The sequence below is a fragment of the Ambystoma mexicanum genome, chromosome 10, assembly GCF_040938575.1.
Source record: "Ambystoma mexicanum isolate Mex_15411 chromosome 10, UKY_AmexF1_1, whole genome shotgun sequence".
NCBI classification, from domain to species: domain Eukaryota; kingdom Metazoa; phylum Chordata; class Amphibia; order Caudata; family Ambystomatidae; genus Ambystoma; species Ambystoma mexicanum.
This window is the reverse complement of record NC_090932.1, coordinates 972,323,027-972,345,197: the sequence shown is the minus strand read 5'-3', so window position 1 is coordinate 972,345,197 and position 22,171 is coordinate 972,323,027. Positions and strand designations below refer to the sequence as shown.

The 22,171-nt window shown below is 40.9% G+C and overlaps 1 protein-coding gene across 2 annotated transcripts in view; it reads right to left on the bottom strand.

Moving 5' to 3' along the window:
• SLC7A14 (solute carrier family 7 member 14) overlaps positions 1-22,171 on the bottom strand; it is a 724,481-nt gene that overhangs the window by 640,866 nt on the left and 61,444 nt on the right. Inside the window, exon 1 of one of the 2 annotated variants that reach the window (XM_069618763.1) lies at positions 21,288-21,640. The exons of the other annotated variant lie outside the window; for it this stretch is intronic. The gene's annotated coding sequence lies outside the window, so the exon portion shown is untranslated. Of the gene's footprint in view, positions 1-21,287; positions 21,641-22,171 lie in introns of those variants that run through there. 2 annotated transcript variants of the gene reach the window in all.

Here is a 22,171-nt window from a genome sequence, read left to right as displayed (position 1 = left end):
CTAAGTAGGGCCCACCCTACATCTTCCTCTCCCCACTCGCCCTTTCTTATCCCCGTGGTCGGTGTCCCCCTTACCCTCCTTTTCCCTCCTCTCCTAGTATGTCGTGTGTAAAAAACTAAAAAATATATATAAAAAAACAAAAATAAAAAAGGCTCTTTTCAGAGCCGCCTTTCACAGTTTAAAAATAGAAGTGAAAAATAAATGGAGCAGGGCCTTGTGTATTTTTTAGAAGTCCACGGACAGTTCGCAAACATCTAAAATTTTGGGGTGCTGCCCTATCATAACCATTGCACTTTTGTCTGGGAGGAAGGGGTGGCTCTGAAAAGAGCCTTTTGGTGGTGTTTGTTTGTGTTTGAAAAACTTGAAATGGTCAACACCTACTACAAAATGGATGCTGTAATTCCAAAAACGGTTGCGATGCATTTTGTACATTTCTCAGAAAAATCAGATTGCCAGCATAAGTAAGATGGACTCCATCTCTACGAAAAATGTATGTGCTACGAAACATAATATTTTCATTCTGAAAAGAGGACATGCCAACATCTCTTAGAAAGGCACAAACAGCCTTATTGGGCCTCATTACAACCCGGGTGTTAAGGGATTACCGGTACCGGTAAGGGCACTGGTGCCGGTAATCCCTTACCGCCCAATTACGAGGTCCCTTTGCGGATCCCTACCATAACGCTGGTTTTACCTTGGAGGTAATTACAGTACCGCAATTTGCGTTGCCGTAATTACCGCCTTCCCCATTCCCATTGAGCCCTATGGGGGCAAGAATGGGAATGGCAAAGGGCCAATGATGAATGGGGAATTACCACCACGCCAACCTTGGAATGGGGCGGTAATTCCGCCATTCACCATGGTGTAATCCGGCGTCAACCATGGCACTAATAGCACCATGGTTTACCGCCTGGGTCGTAATGAGGCCCATTGACATTGCGCCTTGCTTTCTCCATTTGTGGAGCAAATGAAGAAGAACGCAGCCACATTTGTCTCTGCGCAATCCGATAAAGAAGTACTTGAGAATTTGGAAACATGTCCATGACCTTCCCAAGTCCTTCTTTCATTGCAAATTGCAAAGAAATTCCAGACATATGTCCTAAACTGTTCCCTCCACAATGAACTACAATTATGTCTGGATGATGCTCTGTCTCCAAAGTAGCACAGAGAGGTAGCAAGTCCAACCACTTCATTCCACGTACTCCATGCCAGTGCACTTCCACATGTGGGAATCCAAGATCTACAGCTACTCCACAGCTTTCTGCATGCACCTTCAACGAATGTATCCATGAGTCTCGCAAAATCCAAACAGTCAGTTTTCTGTAACACACAGCCATAGCTATCTGTTCTTCTCTCAGGAAAAGGAGTAATAGACAAACTCTCTCCTGGCACAACACACCCACTAGACTTAACTGACCAATCCCTTGCTCTGCTCATTCTCATTTGCATGCCTCCCCACCCCAAAATCCCCAGATGTAACACGCGATGTCCGCGGAATACCGCCATGTCCGCTGACATATTGTAACATGGACAGTCCTTCTACCATGTCCATTTCACTCTCTATGCCATTCCCTCATTGGATATAGCTAAGCAGTCACACGACCATCCACCAATCACATCCAAAACCTCTACATCTAACTCCATCATCATAGATCAGCACTTCAAATGTACTGTTAATCACTCTGAGTACAAGTGTCATATCATTGGAAAGCACCTTCTACAAGAAATACTGTACAAGTCTCCAAGATTTCTACTTGCAGCTGCATGCATATCCATATGCATGAACACAAACTACAGGTATGCATATTTTCTGTATAGTACATGTACAATTCTTATACATTCATATAAACAGATTAACTAGCTTTTAGCTTCTATAACCTATAAAATGAACTTAGTGTCATGTTTTCCCATCTGCTATAATCAACTGTCACTTCCAAACCTATCTGCTATTTAATTTCTTTTTACACACACATTTGCAGAGCATGTTGAACTAACATATTTAAAGTAAAATATAAAGAGTGCACATAGCACATAGTCAAACAAAATTGCATGCACACACTATGTTCAAATATCAAACAACAATACTTGTACAAAAACAGACAAATCAATGTCTAAATTTACATCAGTGCTATGTACAAACAAAATTTCTAATTTGTTTCCTTTAAAATTGCAGTGAAGACCAAGCTCCTGAAAAGCAGCAGCAGAATTTGAAGTACAAACAACAACTAAGAAGAAACTTGCTCATTCCAGAAAAAAAGTAAATTAATTCGAACATAATGTTTCTACTATTACTCAAACACACTGTAGGGTTAATTCATGATATTTCTGCGCCTAAAAACAGAGATTGTGCACCATTCTGTCCACAAATCCCCATTTGTTAAACAGAGATTTACAGGCAGAATGGCGCACAAATTCCCATTTTTCGGCGCAAAAATGACAAAACTCAGCCCCTAGAATTTTAATATTATAGAACAAACAACTGTTTTAATTGTATAGCATTAGATTTCCTATTTGTGCTTCTCCTCACCAATAGCTTACTTTCTAATGTCATCTGAACCCCAGTTTAGTAGCACATACATTCAAGAATACCCATCCCAACTAGTTGTAGTTGCACAATCACACACCATCACATACATCTTTATCATTATACTCATGCACACAGCACACATACATTGCAGAACACCCGAACCCATACCGTCTTTATTTTTTTTCAACAGACCCTAAAGAATGCCTACCAAAAATGAAGTCTGTAGAAAGCAACGCAGAAGTAGAGCATTTGAAAAATGAAGTGTCCAAAATAAGCATCCATCTCTAGCAGAATTTGTAAAAGAAAGTTCAAACAAAACAGCTAATACAGTCATTTAGTGAAACAAAACAAGCTTCAAGTACAGAAACTTTGCCACCTCTACTGATAAAACTGCTCCTATAAATCTTGATATAGTGTCAACTAAGCATACCAAAAAAAGTATTTTAGCAAAAATGTTCTGCCACAGAGTCCTTCAAAATCTTAGAAAAACAGGAGAGAAATCATGCACAACCCTTAAAACCTACCGTAGGAAATTAATCTTAGAAGCTTTGATAGACAGTGCAATCCTTCTCAAAAGAAAGTTATTTGTTTTAGTGTTAAACAAAATGAAACCACTAACAAAACTAATGACTAAATTACAAAAAAAACTTCTCAATAAACGAAATGTCAACAAAAATAACTTCTTAAATATCTGTGGAGGTGAGTGGAGTCACACTACAAGCATAGAACCATATTTTAATGAAGAAGCACACAAAAAAAAGCAAACAAATACAATTGCTATACATAGCAGTGGATGAGGTTATGAAAAAGTTAATAATACCATAATGGAACAAGAAATACTGCTTACAAAAATATCCTCAGAAAACTTAGAATTACCTCTCCATTCAACTGAATCAGAATGTCTAGTATACAAATGGCCATGCACGTCAATGTGTAACATTCCCAAAACATCTTTCAAGTCTTTACGCCAATTCCTCAATCAGTATGTGAAAGGCAAAGACAAAATCAAAATTAAACTACTGCAAAATATAGATACCTGTCCAGTGCGCAAGTACACAGGACTTCAAGGACATTCATTGGCCTGCATTTCAGGACCTACTTGCAAAACCACCTTCCATCATATCAAAATTTTATCAACACATCATTCAACTATAAGAAATCTAGTCGATAAACTGTACTACGCTAAAAGTCCTGCTTTAGCACTAGCCAATTTAAATAACATTCTTCTAAATGGTACAGCAAAAGACCTACGTGAAGAAATTGAGTATATACAGAAAAAATATTTTGGAAGTGAAAGCCACTTACAGAATGAAATAGCTTTAAAACAAATTAGCAACAATTCTATGCATGGTAACCTTCTACTACACACATACAAAAAAGAGATACTGAAATTTAAAAGTACATCTGCTGAAGTACCAAACCACGTGTGGGTATGTTGCCGCAGAACTTTTTATAAAAGTAACACAAAAACTGTAGACCTAACATACAAAATAGAAGACAATGAAGATTCTAAATGGTTTGAATGAGCTATCTTCCTTACAGCAGAAAACAAATACGAAATAACTGACCCCTTAATACTTTGCAGTTACTGCACTACAAAACTTGACAACAACCAAACTCCTTCACATGCTATCACAAATAATTTGGAATTATTCCCACTACCAAAACCCCTACAACAACTCAATTTATATGAGAGCATCATAATTCAAACAGTGCACCCCTTTCAAGCAATAATACGCCTTCAACCAAAAACAGCAAAATTACCTCCCTCGGAATTGGTGAAAGGCATTCGTGGAAAAGTAGTGTATTTACCATTAGATCTAAAACAAAATGTGCACACTCTGGGAGTGCAACGTCCAATGGAGCAATCTTTAATTATCTTAGTAAATGGTGTACCTACAAAAGACAAAATTATTTGGCAACAACTGGTAGATTTACATACATTTAGACAAGCCTTTCAATATCTAAAAGACAATAATGAATACTACAAAGAAATTAATATTGAAGAAAACTTGAAGGAAACCACTGAAATAATTCAAGAGTCACCAGAAGCTGGTCAATTTGAGCTTCTAGATCCTGCTACAGTATGCAATACTTTAGACCATTATACAATTCATCTATTGCACTCTAAGGACACCGTAGAAGATGCACTAGAAACGTACCAAATGTGACAAACAAAAGGATCACCAATCAGCATATGGGAAAAAAGTATAGAAGCATGTGCTTTTCCTCTACTCTTTCCTACTGGCAAAGGAGGAAGGTACGATGATAGACCTATTGAAATAACAGCATCAGAATACCACTCGTTACGGATGTATTCTGAAGATCCCCGATTTAAACAAAATGTGGAATACATATTCCACCTACTCTTTGAAAGTGAACTAGCAACTCTATGTTACGGAGCTGCACACACATTAAAATCAGGAACCCACTTTCAAAATATGTCAGCTACACAATTATTACAAAAAGTGCAACAAAAAGATGAGGTTTTACAATCAAGTATTACAAATCTATTAGCAAACATGTGTGGTTCTAAAGAATACAGGTTCCAATGTCATGGAGATGTACGTTGTATGATAAGAAACCTTGGCCCACCCACTTGGTTTGTTACATTAAGTTGTGCAGAATATGCATGGGAAGATTTACATGATTATCTAGGCATATCAAATAGAAACAAAACAAACAATGATATACTAACACCTGGAGAACTTTGTTCTCTAGATCCTTCTAATGTTTCAAGATGTGTTCACCATCGCTTCATTGCTATGCTACACTTTATTTGTAATAAAACTATTCCTCCCCTCGGAGAAGTGCAACACTTCTTTTGGAGAAAAGAATACCAAGCCAGAGGAGCACCACATATCCACATGCTTTTATGGATTAAAGATGCTCCTAAATTTGGTCAAGACAATGATGCCACTGTGTTACAGTTTATCTAAAAGTATGTCACTTGTGAAATTCCATCGGAAGCAACAAATAGTGATCTTCATGCACAAATTTCACAATTTCAAAGACATAAATGTGGGAAATATTGTCATCGCAAATACAAAAACAAAGGGAAATACTACACCAAATGCTGCTTTGGTTTCCCTAGACCAGTTACAAGAACAGGTCAAGTAAACAACTTCATGTCTTCAGTTAGACATAGTGTTAAAGGTAAATCACCTAAAAATACATATTACAAAAAAATAACAGAAGAAGAAAAATATATCAATGATTACAATGCAATCATTGCCCACTTATGGAATACAAACATAGATATGCAGTACATTGCAGACAATTCCACTGCAGTTGCCCGATATGTTACAGCATACTTAACCAAAGAAGAGAAAAAAGAGCTCCAAGACCTCTGGAATGACCTGTCATCAGACAAAACTCTGTCTCAGAAATTATACAGCTTGGGCATAAAAATGCTCTCCCATAGAGAATGTGGCTCCTATGAAGCAGCAGATCGTTTAACCAGTAGTGCTTTGTATGGAAAATCTGAAAATATAGCATGGCTAAGTCTTGGTCCTGCTAAATCTAGAAAAAGAGTTCTGAAATCATACGACGACATGGAAATAATAGCCAAACATGATCCCAACAGCCAAGACATTTTAAAAAACAATTTGCTGGACACATACTACCCAAACAGAAGTACCACTTTGGAAACCATGGCCCTCATTAAAACACCGGCACTAAACCATGGCGCTATTAGCACCATGGTTGGTGCCGGTGTAGTAACAAGTCCGCCATGGTGAAATCGGGAAATACCACCCCATTCCAAGGTTGGCGGGGCTGTATTCCCCATTTACCCATGGCCCTTCCCCATTCCCATTTTTGCCCCATAGGGATCAATGGGAATGGGGAAGGCGGCAATTACGGTACTGGAAATTGCGGTACCATAATTGCCTGCGAGGTCCCTTCGTGGGTCCCTACTTTAACAGCTGGTTCAGACCAGCCGTTAAGGTCAGGTCCTGCAAAGGGACCTCGTAGTAAGGCGCTAAGAGGTTAACGCACAGCAGCCTTTTATGGCGCTGTTAACCACTTCGTGGCTATGTGGTAATGACCCCCATGTGTCTATACCACATAGCCCAAAACTTCACATACAAAAATAATATAATACCCTATGAAATAAAAGGTAGATACAGAGTGTCAAATTGTGAAGGCAGCTTAGTACAACTCACCAAACCAAATTTTATTAATCATATCAAATCGTCATTAAAGACTCCTCAAAATAAAGAACTATATTACATGTCGCTGCTAGAACTCTTTAAACCATGGAGAAAAGAAGAAGAAATACTAGATAACTATGACTCCTATGAAGACTCTTTCAAAGCAAATGAAAGTACTATAACCGATGTAAACTTTACACACTACAAAATAATGTTGCACAATGAACAGCAACACGAAGAAGAACTCCAGGCCCAACTAGATAAGGACATTCCTGACAGTAGTCAACCTTCTGTAACAGGAAGCCAAGAACCACTGGGACAGCCACTAATAACAAATGAGGCAGAATTAGCTATGACAGAAGTAGAAAATACCATGTGTCAGTATGAAGATAAAGAAGACTTAACTATACTACAATCAAAACTAAACAATGAGCAACGTAGCATTTTTCAAGAAGTAACAAAAGAAATTGCACATGGTGTACAACATGAAAACAAAGAATGCACCTGCCAAAATTACAAACCTATACTACTGTACGTCAGTGGTGAAGCTGGTTCTGGCAAAACATTCTTAATCAAAATCATCAGCAAATTCCTTCAACAATTGACAAACAACAAACTGTCAGCTGTTGTCACTGGCCCCAACACGTTTAGCTGCTTACAACATAGGTGGTGTCACTTTACACCGATTACTACTCCTGCCAGTAGAACACAAAAACAAATTAGACTATTACAAACTTTCTACAGAAGCTGCAATGGAACTATGCAGAGTATTAAAACAAATGAAAATGCTACTAATAGATGAATTGAGCATAGTCTCCAACCTAATGTTGGCTTTGATTCACCTCAGATTACAAGAAGTACTCAAAACAAACTACGAAGAGCTCTTTGGAGGAAAACACATTATTGTTTTCGGAGATCTTCTTCAATTGACACCAGTGAAATGTGAGACTATTTTTAAAATCTTAGGACACAAACTCTGCCGTAAAACTGTTGGCAGCATAGGAAAAGTCAACCTTTGGCAACATTTCCAATACAGAGAATTAACAAAAAACATGCAGCAATCTGGAGATCTCACTTATGCCAACATCTTAAAAAGTATTAGAGTTGGTATACTATCTCAAGAAGCATAAGCAATATTGAAAAACTGGCACATTCATGCACTTTATGGCGATAATGCATGTGCTACGGATGTTATGGAACAATTAGCCCACAAAAATGTCAATTGTATGGCCTTAATGCCAATTCTTGCAAGCTGTTTCAAATTCAATGAAACAATGTAAAAAAAAGAAATGCAACCAATAATTGAAATTAGCGCCACAGACAAACTAGACATACATGGTATGACACTACCCGTGATTGAACAAGCCACAACAAGACTAAATAGTTTAGAATATTCAATCTCCAACACAGCTGGATTGGAAAAAATATTAAAATTATCCTTAAATTGCAGAGTAATGCTTAAACGTAACCTTGACGTGGATCAAGGACTAATTAATGGAGCACTGGATACAGTTGTTGGCTTTCAAACATACCCACGTGACAACAACATTCAGTTTGCCAATATTCTCTTTGACAAACTTTCAGAAGTGAAAAGGATAGGACGCTCATCAGCTCGATTCCTTCTCTTCAAAGACATGTATGTACGCAGAGAACAATTTTCTCTAACTCTTGCATACACAGTCAACATTCATAAATCACAAGGTCTTACCCTAGACAAAGCATTGATAGACATTGGTAACACAGTCTTTAAAGAAGGCATGAGCTACGTAGCACTATCACGCTTACGTACACTTGACAGTCTATTTCTAATCAACTTTGATGCAGGTAAAGTAAACACTGATATTCCTTGCATTTTAGAATACAATAGACTTTGTTCACTATACACCCCCCATCTAAAAACATATCCTGTTCCACAAAAAGTAAAATGTTTTAAAAGAAAACTAAATCAAACAGAAATGCAACATGATATCACTGCAAATCCTCCAAATAGAGTAAAAAAAACGAATACTTCATCAAGTACCACAAACAAAAAAGAAACTATTAGGGAAAGTAAACCAGGTACTTTTTCAAAGAAGGAAGACAAACTAAAGAAAAAGCACCCAGATACAGAACTACCTAGTCAATTTAAACTTTCAAATATAATTGGTGTAAGTTGCTACGCAAATGTAGCAATGAATATTCTATTTCAATTACCACCAATTGTTGACAACATTTACTTACACAATACAGACCAATTGTGTTTGCAAATGTTAGTACTTCATAGAAACACAACAAACAATCCAGACAACACGTATAGCGTTTATGGAATAAGACAACAATTGGACTACTTGTCTGGAATGGTGTAATTCATTCTAAACTCACAGGAAGATCCACAAGAATTTCTAATGCACTTACACAAGTACTGGAAAACAAAAACATACCTATAAATGAAATCTTGCAGATTTCATACATGCGGAAACATACATGCACTCTCTGCAACAATGTGACACTAGAACAAATCCCCAATGAGCACTTCCTGTATGTATCAATACCTAATTGTGAATCCGTTCCATTTCAGCAACTTGTACAAAATGCAAACCATGCTAGATTATGTACTACCTGCAATTCGGATAATCGCTCCACCTTACTAATACAAACACATTGTAAATACGTAATACTAATGCTTCTACGTTACAATGCAGATGGTACCAAAAACAACTGCAAGCTGACTGGATTCACACATGGTCAAGTATCACTTGGTAAGAAAACCTTCACAACAATAGGTATAATCTACCACACAGGAGCCACAACCAATGCAGGTCACTATACTGCATATATTTAAAAAAAATGTGGATGCTTCGAATGTAATGATAGTACCATTACTCTAAAGCAGATATTACCAGCAAATCTTACAAATGCTTATTTAATCTTCTTAATACCAAAATGTATTAACTAAACTGTACTTAAACATTAACAAAATTTCTATTAAAAAACTATAAACTGTTAGAATATGCCAACAGCTATCTAACTGCCCCAGGATTCTACAACAACTAAACAGATATATGAATACCACTAAATGATGTCAAAAAATAAACAGAATACGCCAACTGGTATCTAACTGCCCCAAGATTTTCAATAACCAAACAGATAAATCAATATCACTACATTATAACAAAAAATAGACAGTAAGAATACGCCAACTGGTACCCATCTGCCCCAAGATTTTACAATGTCCAAAAAGATAAATCAATACCACTTCATTATAACAAAAAATAGACAGTTACAATATGTCAACAGGTATCTAACTGCTCCAGAAATCTGCAACAAGCCAACATATAGAACATTAGCCAGAAACAACAAGTGAACTCTGAAAACGAACAAACAAATAGACTGTAGCATAACAAAAAAAGTTTTTTTTTAAATCCAACATGGATTTTTTTTTTCACAGACTAAATGATTTTAGCGACAAACACAGAATTGAGCAAATTGCACAGTACACTGGTTTGTAATCTACTATATATGAGGGTAAAAAGAAAAATGTTGATTATTCAATGTTATAAATTGTTACAAAATACCAATACTAACATGATCTTTTCTTTTATCACAGAAATTAACAAGGACTAGATGTACTCCAGTTACTAAACCAAACAGAAAGTATATTATAATAAGTAGAACCATCGCAGCAAATCACACCCATAGTGACTTATAACTTCAGTGTTTATAAATTTGGTCTTGATCATGCACCCAAGACTCTAGGCCCTGGCCACAACCACCGCAGCATACCACACCCATAATAGCTTATAACTTTGGTGCTTATAAATGTGGTCTTGTCCATGCACCGAAGACTGGATAAGCCGCTATGGTTGTGATATGCTGCGGTGGCTGTGGCCAGGGCATAGAGTCTTGGGTGCATGGCCATACGGCCATGCTCCCAAGACTATGCCCTTCCCACAACCACTGCAGCATATCACACCCATACAGTCAAACATTTTAACTATGCAATATGGGCACTTTTAATGTCCGCGAACATGACGAGTGTTCTTAGAACAGTTTCAACTTGCCCTCTAACAGTAGGGACAGGTATAGCGTCCTCAGGACACCCCCATTTCATTTACTTACTAACATTTCAGAACACCGCACGTGTTCTTAGAACAATTTCAACTTGCCTACGAACAGTATGAACAGGTATAGCGTCCTCAGGACACCCCCATTTTGTTTATTTACGAACATCCCAGGACACATAATGTGTTCTTAGAACAATTTCAACTTGCCTACGGACAATACGGACAGCGTCCTCAGGACAACCCCATTTCGTTTATTTACAAACATTTCAGGACACCGCGTGTATTCTTAGAACAGTTTCAACTTGCCTGCGAACAAAACAGACAGGCATACCATCCTCAGGACACACCCATTTTGTTTATTTATGAACATTTCAGGACGCCGCGTGTGTTCTTAGGACAGTTTCAGCTTGCTTGCGAACAATTTGGACAGGTCTAGCGTCCTCAGAACACCCCCATTTTGTTTATTTACGAACATCTCAGGACACTTGATGTGTTCTTAGAACAATTTCAACTTGCCTACAAACAGTACGGACAGGTATAGCGTACTCAAGACAACCCCCTTTTTGTTTATTTAAGAACATCCCAGGACACATGTACTTAGAACAATTTCAACTTGCCTATGAACAATACGGGCAGCGTCCTCAGGACACCCCCATTTCGTTTATTTGCGAACATTTCAGGACATCATCTGTATTCTTAGAACAGTTTCAACTTGCCTGCAAACAATACGGACAGTCATAGCATCCTCAGGAAACACCCATTTTGTTTATTTACAAACATTTCAGGACACTGCGTGTGTTCTTAGGACAGTTTCAGCTTGCTTGCGAACAATTCGGACAGTTCTAGCATCCTCAGAACACCCCCATTTTGTTTATTTACGAACATCCCAGGACACTTGATGTGTTCTTAGAACAATTTCAACTTGCCTGCGAACAGTACGGACAGGTATAGCGTCCTCAGGACACCCCCATTTCGTTTATTTAGAATATCCCAGGACACTTGATGTGTTCTTAGAACAGTTTCAACTTGCCTACGAACCATACGGACAGGCGTAGTGTCCTCAGGAAATCCCCATTTCGTTTATTTACGAACATTTCAGGACACCCGTATTGTCCGCGGTCAGAACGAACACAACAGGGGTGCCTGCCAACTAAATAAATACAACATTTAACCCATCTCTTACTCCCCCACCCTCCCCAAACAGTCTTACACACCAAAACACTTTACTAAATAGTATTTTTCCACCAAGTTTCACTGCGCTGTCTGCGGACGTCCGCGAATCCAAGATGGCGTGCGTTTCCAAAAATCTGACGCACTTCACGCTCTTCAGCGTGCAATCAGCGAACACGTTGCATGTCCGCAGACATGACGCAAGCCGATTGGCCAATCAGGACACTGTCCGCGGAGCAAACAGGGAAGTGTGTCCGCGGACCGAACATAGATATCACACATTTTTTGTGACCTACTTTTTGGTCATTTTTTTAAAAAACTACTGGACGGATTTTCACCAAATTTGCAAAAGCACACTTTCGGGACTAAGCAGCTGCTCCTGGACAAAATATGGTGAATATCCATTCAGCGTTTTGGGCTGTAGGCGTGAGCAAAGTTTTTTCCCCATTCAGTCTATGGGAAAAAAAAGTTCTGGGACCCCCCCCTATAACTTTGCCCCCCCTGGACCAAAACTCACCAAACTTTGCAAATAAATTCAGAGTGACCCATATACTCTTTTTGCAATGTTTGGTGAGGATTCGTCCAGGGAGAGCGGAGTTATAAGCCACCCAAAAAGGGCTCTTCCTATGGAAACAGCAACTTAACCATAACTACACAGCCACTACCGTGGCTGTGTAACATACATATATATATATATATATTCAGAGCTGGTACCAAAGTACAGGGGCGGACAGCACTCCAGGAGTAGCAATATGGATAAATATGCACATTAGCCAGATGAAACAGCCAGTATCTCCACAAAAACAAAAGTGTCCTTTATTAAAGTGCAGTGGATTCGAAATTAGTAGGCAACTATGCATTTCGCGATAACTGTTTGTTCACATAAGAGAGTCTTGACAACAAGAAAGGACTAATAAACATATCCACGTCTCTATGGTTGTATGGCTAGAAAGTCATGAAAGTCCATTGAATAGCCGTGTATGCCGGCAAGGGCATCTTGTAATATTATAAATTAGCAGACAACTGCCAACAACACTGTTGTAAACAGGTTGTAAAAAAGTGATAAGTCTATCATAAACAAACTCAAGAGAGAAAGGCTACATGTGGAGAGATGCGGCATCCACTCAGACTCAAAGCGCTAAATTCAATGTGTTTGCAAATCTCATATAAGCGGTTAATGCGGGTGTATATTATTATGCTATACATCTGTGGATACTAAACAACATCATAATATGTTGCTATTATGCAAAATAAGATAACAGTGAAAGGAAAAATTCCCATTGAGACAGTGCCATAATTATCATGACAAAAGTCGTGGAGCATGACCTGCTGATAAACATTATGGGCAAAAAACATTAATGTAAATGGCCAGCTCCATTGACAGGGCATATGCTAATACAAATGTCTCTAAAAAACAGAAACCACAGAACAGAAATGGACAGGATCACTGCATTTCCCTTTAAAATATAGAATATGAGCGATGTCATCTTAAATAAACTCCAACACAAATGTGTGTAAAAAGGTATGTTCTCTGCCCATATGTTAAAACCACATAGATGTTTTATGGAACGGGTCCTGTCACAAATATATACATATATGTCTCCCTCTATATTATGCCCAAGTGGGCTACATAACCATGTATTATGCAAGCCTTATGAAAAAACATTATGACAACATGTAATGATGTATAAGATTATAAAAGTGCAAATGCACAAGGTGCCCTGTGCTTCGATCAACAAGAATACATACACTTTAAATGACAGACCATATTCAGTACTTGCTGAAATAGTAACAATTGTATTCTGCAGATACAGCTGTCCACTGAGAGTATCAAACCCGCAACTCTCCATCTTTGTGTAAAACTGCAATAAAGTGGCAAACACCGTGCAAACATTTCCCATGTGCAAACAGCAATAATAAAGTGCTCAGTGCATAAACAATTAAAGTGTCTTGTGCAGGTATTCCTATGTAGGAGTTACAGATACCGTCCTCAGCAGACAGCAGTAATGTACCAACGATACATACTCATCTCCAAAAGATTAGTTAGTATGTTACATAAACCAAATTTTTTTTAGCATTCTCAGCACAGGCATGTAAAACATGTTAGTCAATAAAACAATTCATAAAAGAGGCTTCAAAACCTCAGGCTCGAAACAGGTCCTTTTGAGATCAATATCTGACCAAGAATGGCCCCATATCTGCTTAAAGCTGTGCCTAGACTTAGTATCATAGAGACTATAGTATGGATTGTGCTAAGTCAAGAGAAGAAGAGACTCTCTTAAGATACAGGCCTGGTATAGTAAGATCTAACAATAAAATCTAAAAAAACTGCATTAAACAAGTCCTCAATAAAAACAAAATGCATATGAGAAAAATATTCATTACCAGCATATCTAATTTCATGAAAATCTAAAGAGTCATAATCCAAAAAACCTCAAACCAATCTGAAACCTAAAAAGATCTGACAGTAACAGGCGAGGCTCAGAGAGAAAAGGTTAACAGAAAAGAAGGAAGAAAAGAGAAAAGAAGGAGTAAAGTATATAAGTATATAAGTTATCAGGGGTAAGTGCAGTTGTAACATACCTCGTCCAAATCTGTTTTGACCTTCTCAAAACAAACAAACCATTTAAAAGGAGAATGAAAAAGCATTTCGACAATATGCAGAAACAAAAAGGTGTACAAAGAACATGTCTATAAGGCCCAAGACAGACTCAAACAGAACATGTTAGATTACATAAGAGAAGCCGTGAGGAAAGTAAGATGAGGAAATATGGCTAATCATAATGATGTTAAATGCCCAAAAAAGTATAAAGTTCCTCATCCATATTGTGGCCTTTTGGCTTTTTGTCTCCAAGTTCAGAATGTGTTTTGTTCCCAGTTGTCTTAACATAAGTTCACGATTGCCACCTCTTGGTAGTTCTGGAACTGAACTAATGCCAAAATATCCTAGACCATCAAGTTTACTAGCATGTTCTGTTTTAAAATCTACCACCATGGGGTAGGACAGATCAAAGTTCTTGATGGCCCTCATGTGTTGCAGCACCCACAATTTGAGTTTACCAATGGTGCTGCCCACATACCACTTTTTGCATGGGCAGGTCAGTACATAAACCACGTGTGTAGTATTGCATGTAATTCTGGACATTATCTTAACATCAAAAGCCAATACTGGATGACAGTAACTAGTGGTATTAATGGCATGTTCACAAGTGTTTCATTTCATGCATTTGAAAAAAACAGTAGTGTTCTTGTTGAGCCAGCATGCACTTTTTGTTTCTGCAACAAGCTTCATAAAGCTGGACACTAAATTGTCTTTAAGTGATATGGATTTGCGGAATGTGATGTTAATTTTGTCTCCCAGAATAGCATTCAAGTCATGGTCCAATTTTAGCTGTTTATTGACAATGCAACAAATAATTTTAGACCCATTTCCATAGGTCAAAATGAGGCGAGTGCCATTATTTACTTTGTCAATTTGCTCCATGGTGCTTGATGTAAGAAGAGAGGTACAATCTTTTTGCTTGGCTTTAATGTAATCTCTCTCTAGAACTTTCTGAGGATAGCCTTGATTCAAGAATCTAATAGCCATGTAGGCACACTCTTTATCAAAATGTTGCATGTTGTAGCAATTCCTTCTTATGCGTATACATTTCCCATATGGTATGCTCCATTTAAGTGACGTGGGGTGGTTACATGTAGCATGCAATGGTATGTTGGAGCTTGTTGGTTTGCGATATAATGTTGTCATCAGTTTTTATCATCAGTTCACCTTGAGCCACCGTAACAAGAATATCCAAAAAAGTGATAGCAGTCTTGTTGTGACTTTCAGTGAATTTTAAATTCAATTGGTTAGTATTGAGAATGTTTACAAAAGCTAACCATTCGGTGGCAGTGCCATTCCAGATGATGAATAGATCATCAATGTATCTAAGCCAAAGGGCTATTTTGTCAGTATAGATACATTTCGCCGGGTGCCACACCACTGATTGCTCCCACCATCCCATTGTTAAATTTGCGTATGGGGCGCAAACATAGTGCCCATGGCGGTGCCTTGTAGCTGAATGAAAACCTCCTTGTTGAACTTAAAGCCATTATTGGTCAAACAGAGAGTAATCATCTCCAGAATCATAGTGCTATGTTGAAGGAAGTTCATAGATCTCGTGTGTAGAAAATGTTCACAAGCTCGTAGACCATCAGCGTGTCTAACAGACGTATATAGAGACACTACATCAAGTGTAGCCAGTATATTTAAATATAACTTTCCCATTTCTTTAAAGGTATGTGTCACCATGCCATGTAGTGGATCCCCGCTCTATCGCAAACTCACATATAAAACAAGTTGCAAAGATGTGCAAATACAGTTCTCTACGAGGAACACAATAACAAATAATTTCAAAAAAATGTTGCTAATATTAAGCGCTATCTTTATATTGTGTCTGTCTCCGCAGTGGGTGCTCCATTAGAACTGTATTGTTATTGATGCTTGAGTTAATGGCACTTAATATGGCTTCCTTATAAGGATGGAAAACAGTGTCTTGAACCGGTGAGTTGAACGTTGGACATATGCATCAGCAGAGAGTGCTTAATCCACTGAGCTATCTGGCCTACACCTGAACACAGAGCGTGGAATGTGGTCTAGTGGTACCCCTTTTATTTTCATTGGTAACTTTGGAAGGGAGATGTGTCCAGTAACCTATGTCAGTGCCTTTAGTTTAGGCGCGGGTTTGAATCCTGATCCCGCACTTAGAAACCAATCCCTGGTATTAAGCGCGTTATACCAATAAAGCATGATTGTGTTCCACTGTTTTAGATTAGGCAGAAGCCGGATGTATGAGGAAGTAAGGGAGAGTAAGGTGGTCACATGGAGTGAGGCAGCGCTTATACATCAGAAGACCAGCCTCGGAGGGCGTAATGCTGCAGTTGGACTATGCCTTTGCCTGCTGAGCTTAATGGCCGGGCCGACCCTCGATGACTTAACCATAGAGAAAATATGCATCTACTGATTAAGCAAACTTTACATGCACAGCCAGTGGGCTTATGCGGAAAGCTCTGAAAATCCTTGCCAAGACTGCTAGCCCGATAGCTGACTGGCGGAATTTACGGTAAGCACCTGTGCTTGGATTCGAGTGCCACGTTATATTAGCATCTCGCCTGTGATCCATCCACGTATCTGCTAGGTAAAAGATTGGCCCGTCTGAAGTGGCCACCGTCTACGAGCGCCTGCAGACAATTGCAAGCATGTGAACTGCAAGCTGGGAAAGAGTCATGCCCCCCTCCTCACCTTCCACATGCACGATTATTGCCTCTGGTGTACTACGGGGTCTTTTAATCACAGACGTGTAGCTCTCGCATTATCGGGGAGTGTGAAAGGTAGCACCTGGTAAGAGTATGTTTCGGCCCGTGGGTGTGTTTTGGGTCAATGTAGCATGCGGCAGGACTGGCTGGAGAGGGATAGCGCGCCCGGCGCTGTCCAAGTGCGAGGCCACATCAGCACCTTGGACAGCGGCCGCGCCGCAGCCCCGCGGAAGCGGGTCGCAGATATGTCCTGTCATGACTCGGTGGCGAGGCATCAGCTCATGGGGCCGCAGACAGCCGGCGCTCGCTGAAAGGGAGCCCAGGCTTTCCCTGCCGGGAAAGGCGAGCCGTCCAGTGGCGCGGGGGTCTGGACTTCGTCATCGATACCTAATTTGATAATGACCTTGCAGACTCCGAGAATAGCAGGCTATCTAATGTGGAGGAGGATAATTAGGTGCACGGTGATCCTGGCAGGTAACAGTTACTAGATCGGGTGAAACATACACTGGAGGACCCCGACATGTTCTCTCAGCGCAGACTGCGTTCTGCAAAGGCCACAAGACAGTTACCCACTCAAGTCGGACTCGTGTTCTTCCTCTGCGAAAAACTGCTATGTGTTCTAGCATGCACGTCATCTGTCGACATATCTGTCAGCCCATCTATCCATCCATGCAAAATATTGGTCAATCCATCTATTCATCCATCCAAAATATCTGTCAATCCATCTATTCGCCCATCCAAAATATCTGTCAATCCATCTATTCGTCCATCCAAAATATCTGTCAATCCATCTATTCGTCCATCCAAAATATCTGTCAATCCATCTATTCATCCATGCAAAATATCTGTCAATCCATCTATTCGTCCATCCAAAATATCTGTCAATCCATCTATTCGTCCATGCAAAATATTGGTCAATCCATCTATTCATCCATCCAAAATATCTGTCAATTCATCTATTCATCCATCCAAAATATCTGTCAATTCATCTATTCATCCATCCAAAATATCTGTCAATCCATCTAAACATACATGTGTACGCTGCATTCAAACAAAAAGAAAGCCATCCATCCATACATCTAGCTTAATCTGCATGTCTTTCTGATTTTTGTTTCTATTTAAAACTATGAAGAGAAGCAGAGTGGTATGAGGAAAAATGGACAGCAATAAATACATACCATAGCTAGACAGCTAGCTTGATTGGTAGCGAAAGACAAGGAGAGGGAACGATAGCTAGAAATACAATTAATTTCCCCTAATCCATCTTTAGAGCAGTGAGATAGCATAGAGCTGTTTTTCTCAGGGTTCGATATATGTTTTAAACTCTGTTTTTGAGCTATGTACACGCGTGTACCCTGGATGCTTCTATTACACGAATATAAAGAATTTACGCAGGAAGTGCAGAGAAACCCAGCCATGAATGGCAGAGAGTGTTCCAGGGCAGGGGAGATGTTATTTATTAGGCCTTTCATTTAATTTGATATGGATCTTCTATGTTCCAAAGTGCAATCCTAAAAATAATCAATATCAGATGTCATTAATCATCTTCCGCCTGGCAGGCGTTTTTGCCGTGCAAGAAGGGATGTTACACAGCTGCAACGTGCAAGAAGGGACAGCTGCAAGGGCTACCTAACGTTGCATGTGATAACATCGCTCTACAAAACACCCTTGTGAGCAGTGCTCTTTTTCTCCTACTAAACAGCCCTCCGTATACATTATAAGACTATTATAATTATACAAACACACTCCAGTTCTAGAATATGTAGAGACAGTGCTGGATATAGGGGGAACACCTAATTTCCCTGCGCAGTCCTTTGCAGATGCTGTGAAAACACAGATACAGGTTTCAAACACAGCGGTGGACGATAATGATGCACACGGATCTGTATAGCAGTTTCATCAACTAACTTCACAGTGCGCCTTTTGAACAGATGTACTGTTACAAATGAAAATGTGTACTCATTAGATCATCCTTCATAACATGCACGAAAGTCACCAGCGAGTGTTTAACTCAGTGAGCTATCTCACCGACTGGATGGATCGAGCGAATGGTGATGGGTGGGGTAGTGGGAGGTTATAGTGGGGGAAAGGAGAAAAAGATGGGGTGAACAGATGGATGGATGAATGGCTGGACAGATCGATGATCACACAGTGTGAACCTAGCTTGCAAGCATCCGAGTGTTGTACAAGAGAAGAGAACAGGCATGCATTGAGAGGGGGCTGGGTAAGGATGAACTTTGTATGTTGTTTGAAGAGTAGGGTCCTCTTTGCCTTCCAGAAGTGTACAAGACAGCTGTCCTCCCTGATATTAGTTAGCATGTTGTTCCATATTCCGACTATGTGGAAGAAACTGGTTGTTTCCTGTTTATGTATTTTTTTCATCACACAGAGGTGTAGACAGTGTATGGCCTGAGCGGACAAGTCCCACCCAAAGTCTATAAACGCCCAGTCAGCAGCACTGTGTGGGCATTTACAGAGGTTAATGCCACTACAGTGGGCCAAACTACATTAGCTTCAGGCCCCACTTGTTAGACAATGCTGACTACGCTTTGTTTCCAAACCACAGATGCCATGATTCCGGTGGCTTCAAAAATGTTGAATTTCTGAGCCAGGTCAGATAGGTAGAGCTGGTGGTCATCGCTTTGCAGTCTGTATTGGAGGACTTGCAGGACTCTAGGAGCATCCTGTGCAATTCTGGTAGGTCACGTGGTTGAATTTCCTCATATCAGTGACACAGCACACTGTGGAGTGACGGACAGTTCCTAGGGACCAGGGTGGAACCTGGTATACATGTGAGGCGATGTTGTCATGGTCTAGTTGGGAAAGCAATGGAGTTTCTATACCGGTTCTGAAGAAAGCTGAGGGGTGGAAAGCCTTACTTTTGCACAAGAGTAAGTGTTAACGATTTGCTGTCTGTATTTCGTTGTTTGATGCGGTTCTTGAAGGAGAGGTCCATTTAATACGGGAGGAAGTTCGGCTGAGAATCTGTCATAGTATGTCTCTGCTAGACATGTCTGGTCCTGGGCATGATGCAAAGGGTTTCCAAGGCAGTGGATCTCTTTCTTGGGTGTCCTCAGTTCTCAGCAGTCTACATCCAGGCTCAGAAAGAATTGGGCGAGGTAGGGCTTCAGTCAGTGGATGTCATTCACGGTGATGACCCTTGGGTAGAGTTGGGTGTGGTCTGAGCAATGGAGCATTATGACGTCAACATGGGGAAGGAGATGCCCAGAGATTGGTGGGTGGGAGCATAGAAGGATGGGATAGTTGAGGTGTGAAGAGGGGCGGGCAGGCAGATGGGAGGATGGAATGATGGCTTGATGAATGGACTGACAGACATACAGTCGGTTGCTTTCAAACATCATACAGACGCATTACCAGGCAACCATTGGAAAATACTGATACGGCTCTGGATACACCAAGCTGCACATTCACAATACGGCTGCCACGCTCTAGATGCAGCGCTTCGCACTCCTCTGGAGGAGCTTGTGCCTACTAGCGTCCAGCCACTCGAAGGACAATCTTGGCGGAATGTGCGCAGGGTGAGTTTTCCGTGCTCCTTCCCATTCACAGAAGGGCAATCCGTTATGCAAATGTGAAAACCGCGAGAGGTTGTGTTATGGGATTCGACTATAGGAGTTATGCAAATATGCCATAACTCTGGTTAGCGACTGTGCCATGTATAGACACATTGGGCACACGAGTCTTGTCATATGTGGCGTTACCCTCCTACAGTCATGCAGTATAAAGCCATGCCCACGAGCCGTGCCTTTCCAGAGGTTACCTGACTGGCAGCGGTTACCTTACTGCTCAGAGGTCTGCGTGCCGACATTTGCACTGTGAGGTGAGATTAGGTTGCAGCCCTGACGTGAACTCCCCAGAGGTATCGTCACACACGCTGGTACCGACCAGCCTGAGACCAACACGTATCCATTTACAATGACAAGCAAGGAGGCGAACCCGGGGGGTGCTTACACCACACGGTCCATACAGCACAGTCATGACGTCAGCATAGTGCCCAGGGACAGCAGGCAGCATCGGGAGGCAGGTGCACAGAGCGCGCATACAGAAGAGGTGCGGGCTGCATTAGAAATGACTCACCGGGCGCCGGGGATCAGCAGGGCGCTCGGCTGCTCCCGCACAGCTGCTGCATTGCCGCTTGCCTCCTGTCTGCTCGTGCTCCCAGAGAGGGCGGCTGCAGGCGGCGTGTACAGGTTGTACATTATTCAGACCCGTCCTCCTGCCACTCCCTCCCCTCCCCTGTCGCTGTCACGTGACCCGGGCCATATGCATTATTCAAGCGCACCCTCCTCCAGACGCCCCGGTGAACAGCATGTGACGTCATCGCAGGACCAGCGTCATGGCGGGCTCTGGTGTTAAGGTGGCGCACTGCGCTCTGGCTCGATGGAGGGCGGGGACGACAGGGCGCACGACGGCTTTTAATCCCCCTCCATTGGACAGCGTGCAGGTCCTCTGACAGTAACTCCGTAGGGGGTGGCAGTGCATCTAAGTAACAGGAAGTCATTGGGAGATAATCCTTAGATTGACAGAGAATAACACTGCCCTCCCCCACCCAATCAAATAGGGTAGGTTTATGGAAGAAGGTAGCTGGGCTGTCCATTGTGCATGGCATTGTTCTCAGCCTGGGGTGGGGGCAGAAGGAGGACAGCGCAGGCAACAAAGGGCAGGGGATAAAAGACGGGATGCTCTGTAAACAAGTACAGAGAGGCAGCTGAGGTGGAGGGAAAGCAGGCAGTGCCTGTGTGCAGCAGAATCACCTGCGGGTAAAAGCAAGGCTTAGTGGGAGGGCTTGCAAAGGGAGGACGGGGAGCCCAGTGTAATATAATACACACTGGAGAAGGAAACACCTCGCTGCGAGATTCTACTGTACGGTCTTGTGCGTTTGCACTGTGCGTTTGCACACGGAGATCAACGTGAAGACATTTCCACTGAATAATTGTAGCGGTCATTAGCAGGACAGGGTT